Source organism: Hippopotamus amphibius, chromosome 8 (genome assembly GCF_030028045.1).
Source record: "Hippopotamus amphibius kiboko isolate mHipAmp2 chromosome 8, mHipAmp2.hap2, whole genome shotgun sequence".
In the NCBI taxonomy this organism is placed as follows: domain Eukaryota; kingdom Metazoa; phylum Chordata; class Mammalia; order Artiodactyla; family Hippopotamidae; genus Hippopotamus; species Hippopotamus amphibius.
In genome coordinates, this window is record NC_080193.1 from 144,717,496 (window position 1) to 144,723,495 (window position 6,000).

Sequence of the window (6,000 nt, forward strand, 5' to 3'; positions counted from 1 at the left end):
TTATTTTATCTGCACACACTCCTCTGGCTTCTCCCCAGATGATAAATTCCACTGTTTTGAAAGTTGGATCCCCATTCACTGGGCCGTTTGTGTGGTGCTCAGCGTGGCGATTTCCCCACTGTGGTCCTCAGTGGCCAGATGTGAATCATCATTTGTTTTCTATTCGTATTTGTTGTACGTTTTGTTGATGATACGAAGTTGGTTCTGTCCCTCCAAACCACTCTTGGGAGATGTGTTTAAACGGTCAGGAGGCCGTGTGCAGGCTTGGCGAGGGGACAGAGGGCCCCGTTGAAGGACAGTGCTGGACAGATGCCCAGAGGGAGGGTGGCTGGCCGGTACAGAATGGGCAAGACGCACCAGGGTAGGTGGCAACTGTGAGCGTCTCCACCACTGGGTGCATTACTTCTCATCTCCCCCGGCACCTCCCCGCAGGGGGAGGGTCTTGGTTTTGGGCATAGTGAGTGGGAGGAGGGGAGCAGCAGGGGGCAGCGGGGGCAGCCTGGCGGGGGGAGCCCCTTCGAGTGAGCTGGGCAATGTCAGGGTCCCGTGGAGGCGAAGATGCCTCCACTTTTCATGCTGAGGGGGCAGTGAGAGCCAGTGCAATGCCCTGGACGTCTGCTCTGTGCTGTGCACCATGGCCACACCCTGGGCTTCTGTGAGCAGTTCCTGGCCTCTTGATCCTCCCCTTCTGCCCTCTAGTTTCCACTGGCAGAGTCTTAAGTGTGTGTGCGCGTGTGCGGTATCTGACTAGGAGAGATTTCGCTTGTGCACTTGTGCAATCTCTCTCCACCCTGCACATCTCCCTTCACCCTTATCCCTTACCCTGCTTTTTTTTTGGCAGCCCAACCAAGGCCAAGGTATTTTGTCCCTTCGCTTCTGGTTGCAGAAAGAAAGGAAGCAGGGAGGGAGGGAGAGTAGAGGGAAGGAGGAAGGAAAGAAGGGTGGACAGATAGATGGAAGGATGGTGGGTGGATGGATGGGTGGGGGGTGAATCAGTGAATGAATGGAAGGCCTTAAAACAAATGCTTACCCCTTAAGCCCACCCCTGCCTCACTTTGTGGAGAACTTTGTTGATGTGTCCCTCCCTGTGTCAGGCCCTAGGGGTACAGATTCCAGTAAGACCCTCTGCTGCCTCTCAGTGCCCGATGGTCCGGTGTGAGCGAGAGAGGAGGACGGCCACCCTTTCAGTCCAGCCGCTGCCTGGCCTCTCCGCCTGCGCCCCTTCTTGGCCCGGAAGACAGATGCAGAGTGAACCGTGTACAGGACACACGCACAGGGTTTCAGGTGGCGCTCACACGCGGGAGGCAGTCAGGGCCCCAGATGTTTTACATTTGTGGCTGAGAACGCAGCCCATGTCAGCAGACACAGTTGGGGTCAGGGTGACATCAAGGGGGCCGGGCCCGGAGGCCCTCAGTCGAGAAGACTAATGAAGCTGTCGCTTGCCCCTGCCCGAGCCCTGGGCCCCAGGGCATGTGGAGCAAACCCTGAAACCTGCGCCCCCAGGGGCGGCCCTGCTGTTCCTGGCTTTCCACGGATGATGCTCTATTTCCCCTTGGAGGACAGGCGCAGCTCATATATCAAAAACTGTTGTAATTATTTCCTCCCACTGAGGAAGGCTTCCATTTAGCTTTCTCTAGGTGCCCCCCTTATTAATTATCTAATTACAACCACATTCTCCGAGAGAGAGCAGCCTTTGACTTTCTGCCCAGGACCACTTAAAAAGGCTTACATATTTGGAGTGCTCTGAACTTGGAACAAAAAGAAGTGCGTGTGTGTTTCCCTGCACTGGAGTTTCAGGAAAAATGTGTCTTCGCTCTTGCGGGGCTTTGTCTTGATGCAGTACAGGTTTCTAGAGCTCTCTGAGCAGCTGGGCTTTAGTGTGGAGCTCAGGGTTCCACGGGGTTGGAGCTGGGGACACAGGAGGTCGAAGGACGTACCTCTTGCTGATCACTGCCGAGTGCCATCAGGTCACACACTCACACTTACACACACACACTCACACTTACACACACACACTCACACACCACCGAGGACATCACCCATCACTCTATCAAAAAACACATCACCCTGCTGCGTTTCTGTGCCTTTACACAGCCTGGCCCCAGGACGTGGGTGCCTCTCCTTGATCCCGTCCCCCGCTGGGAGTTCCTCGTGGTGGGGGGCACCTACCGCACAGCCTCCTCCTTAGTGAAGCCCTTCCTGCTTCCCACCTCCCTCCTTAAGCCCTTGTTGCAGACTCCAGCCGGCCTTGTCTCAGCACTTAGGTCCACAGCCGGGAGGCAGTGGCGGCCGCCCCCACTGTGCACCTGGAGCGTGGGGGCCCGTCCTCATGCCATCCGTCCGCCGCCCCCCCCCCCCAGTGCCAGCATGGCTCCCGGCACAGCGAGGGCTCCCAAGGGCTTCTTGACAGATGGCCCGGCCTCCGGTGGGTTCTGAAGGCTGTCTGGTTCTTTGTGCTTGCTCACCAGACGTGGACGCGGGCGCTGTGCGCGTCAGGCCCTGGGGTAGGCACTTAAGACCCCAGGGGAGACGGGAGCCAAGGGGCTCACAGGCTAGGCTTGAAACATCCCAAACACAGTTCAGGGTCTCCTGGGAAGGATGATGCCGTAAATTGAGGACTGGCTGCAAGCCGTCTGGGCGTGCCTCAGCACTGGGTCCTGCAGGACTGGGCGGTCAGCCGTCCGTGGCCCCAGAGCCGCAGGCGACAGGCCAGCCGCTGCCCTGGCCGTGAGCTGCCACCTTGGAGTGAGGGGTGGGCCCACCGTCCTCACCCCCAGGACCTTCCGCATCCGCGTGGGGGACCTTCCTAGCGTGTGCGGAGTCCTCGGCCAGGTGCTCACACGCAGTGATATCCCCTGGCCCCTCCCGCCGTCCCCACGGCAGCCACTCACCACCTGCCTTGCAGTGGCCGCGTCCCTCGCTCCGCAGGGCGGTGGTCGGACGCCCCAGCTCCAGGCTTCTCTCCAGCAAGCCTGTGGGCGCAGAGGCAGCACGAGAGGCCCCGAGTGCTGGGGGCCCCACCCGCTGGGTCCCCCCTGCACGTGCTCCCTGCCCCACAGCATCACTTGGTCCTGCTCCTCCCTGTCGGCAGCAAGCTTCGCTCCCAACCACACCTCCCCACGGGGAAGGCAGGGGTGTTTCTAGGGGAGCAGGGCCTTTGGCGGTTGAATTGCCTCCTAGAGCCTCCCCAGCCAGGTTGTGTGGGAGGTGGTGGTGGTGGAGCCCCCGGAGACGGAGGCTGGAAGCTGGGGGACAAGCCCGGCCCTGCAGCTACGTTTGGATAGACCCACGTGTGCTTTTCAGATCAATTACGTGAGCCCTGGGGGCTTCGTGGGGCTGGAGATTCAACACGTGTGTGTCTTGATTGCGGTGGAGGGTTCCAGAATCCACAGGTGATGAAATTGCCCAGAACTGGATGTGTATACACACACACGTGACCACACACACACACGCGAACACACACACACACACACGCGCGCGAACACACACACACATGCACACGAGCAAAGTGTGAACAAGCCCTCGGACTCTGCTGAGGTCCTTCTTCTGGTTGTGATGCTTCGCTAGACTGGTGCAAGGTGATACCAGTGGGCGAGACCTGGTGAGATGAGTGTAGGACCTCCCTGTACACTTTTCTTTGCAACTGTCTGTGACTCTATAGTTATTTCAAAAGCACAGGTTTAGAAAATCATCCCTCCCTCGAAAGCTCTGTCCCATTTCTCTGCGTCCTCACCTCCTGCCCCTCCACCGTCGGCTTTGCTCTCACTGCTGTCCCAAAGCCCCCAAAGCCACCTCACTCTGACACCCCTTCCCCTTCCAGGGGAGACTTTTCTTCTCAATGGGAGCCCGGCTTGGGGGGGGGGGGTGGCACGTCCACAGGGTCAGCGCTGGCCTGCGGGGCGCCTCTGGGGACAAGGCTTTGGTGGGTGCAGGAGACAGGAGATTCGGCCCTCGGGGTCTGGGAGCAGCAGGAGGGGGCAGAGGTAGGGAGGAGGGGGAGCTCCAGGCCTGGCCTGGGTCCCTGGGGCAGCGGCCTTCAGGTGCCCAGTGGCCCCGACGACTGGTCACCTGCCCAGCTTCTACCGGGGCAGATGGGGAGGAGGTGTGTCAGAGTGGCTCACTCCTGTCGTGTCCCACCTGGGGACCCTGGATGAGAGCGGCCCCCAGGACACCAGGGGATGCAGCAGCTTCTCAGCCTCCCTCTGCCTTGTCTTCCAGACCGTCCCGCGGGGCTGAGCGGAAGTGGAATTGGGGTGCATCCGACTCTGTAACTTCTGAAAGCCGCACGACCTCCAGGAAGCCACCCCTCTCGGCGCTCCAGCGAAGCGTCTAGACAAGGGCACAGCAGCAGACCCCGGACCGCGCGACCCCCCTCCCCGAGACGATCCCTGCAGAGGCGACACCTTCATTGCCATCCTCGCTACTGTTTGAGGGTGTGAACAGACCCAGGCCTGGGTTTTATTTCTTTGTTTTTATGTTTTGAGGGGGCGGGGATTTATGCTTTCTGAAAATCAGTAAATTCAGGAATACATTTACGAGGATTTTGGATTTGTGCTTCCCTCTAAGTGCCTTTTCTTGTGTATATTTTAAAAAATAAACCAGAAATGCCTTCCTGTACAATTCTGTTTAAACTGGACCAAGGCTCTCAGAAAAAGAACCTCGTGCTCCCTTTGCACTCCCAAGCGTCTGCATGATTGTTTCAAGTAAGCCTGGAATTCTTCTCACCTCTCCCCTTTCTCTTTCTCCATGATTTGCTCAGCTAATCATTTTTTTAAAATTTTCTGTTTCAGTGTATATGTTGCTTATTTGTTTTATTTATTGAGATATTTTTTAACAAGCTCAGTGACTGCAACGTGGCCGTGTATACTGCTCCCTCCCAAGAATAATAAAGATGTCCTTGCAGCCCTGGTCTTCCGTCTCTTCCTTTCTCTACTTTGCAGCCTGAGAAGGGGCCTGAGAAAGTTGGGAGGGTTTCAGAAATAACTGTCACTGCACTTTAAAGGGGACCAGAAAGGATGTGAGACATTTGTGATATACACGATTGTAGACCTTTCTAGAAACTACCAGCACGAATGTGGTTGAGAGTGTTGACAGACCCAGGCCTGAGAAAGCAGGTGAGGTGGGCCTCAGCCCCTCTATGTGCCCATCCTCTCAGGTACTACCCAACCCCCAGACTCTGATGCTAGAGGTATGCTCTCCAGACCATTTCCTGTTCTTTTGATCAAGAGTCACCCGTCCTGTGTCCCAGTCCAGCTGTCCAAGGTCCATGCTAGCCAGTGCCAGCTCTGCAGAGCCTTCCCAGGTGGAATTCCTTACTCTCCTCAGACATGACATCCATGCCCTCCTTCACACGTCTCTGAGTGGGTTACAGTCTGCTCTGCATACGTCCAGTCCCCCAATAACAAGAGTTCCACTGGCAACTGTCCCACCCTCCATAGCCCTGTATATACCCCTGGGCCAGGTTAAGGATGTGGTATCTGTACATGCAGGTTAGAATGGAGCTCTAGAGCACAAGTCCCAGAAAGGCCCCAGAAGAAGAATCCGGCTGGGATCTGGTCCAGGCGGGCAGGGAGACCTGCAGACACATCTCCATGTCAGGCAGCAAGTCCCACACCCCACCTGCTGGCCTCCTTTCCGTGTCCGTGGGCATCAGTGGGGATTGGAGGTGGCTCCCAGGTTAAGCGCTTCCAGCTGGGGAACCGTAAGTCACCGGGTCCCCACCTTGAACGACCAGAAGCATGTCTCCGGGGCACAGCTGATACCTGGGCCTGGTGCACGGACTGTCCATGGATGAGAGGCCCACAGACCCCACCCAGCTCCCAGACAGGGTGTTGGAGAGTGGGGGTCTCTGGTAGGGTGGTGGTGATCTGTGAACCCTCTTTTTCCACTCCTGCTCCTGCTCCCAGGCCCAGCAGAGGGGCAGGCGCTCTGAAATTCAGTCTGTCCTCAATTTCCATCACCGAAATGGTCCCTACAAGTGACCTCGGCACAACGCCAGCA

General features: G+C 57.4%; 1 protein-coding gene across 1 annotated transcript in view; it reads left to right on the forward strand.

Moving 5' to 3' along the window:
- Positions 1–4,902, forward strand: part of TWIST2 (twist family bHLH transcription factor 2) — a 50,330-nt gene extending 45,428 nt beyond the window's left edge. The window contains exon 2 of the mRNA XM_057746213.1: positions 4,219–4,902. The gene's annotated coding sequence lies outside the window, so the exon portion shown is untranslated. The remainder of the gene's footprint in view (positions 1–4,218) is intronic.
- Positions 4,903–6,000: the final 1,098 nt, after the last annotated feature.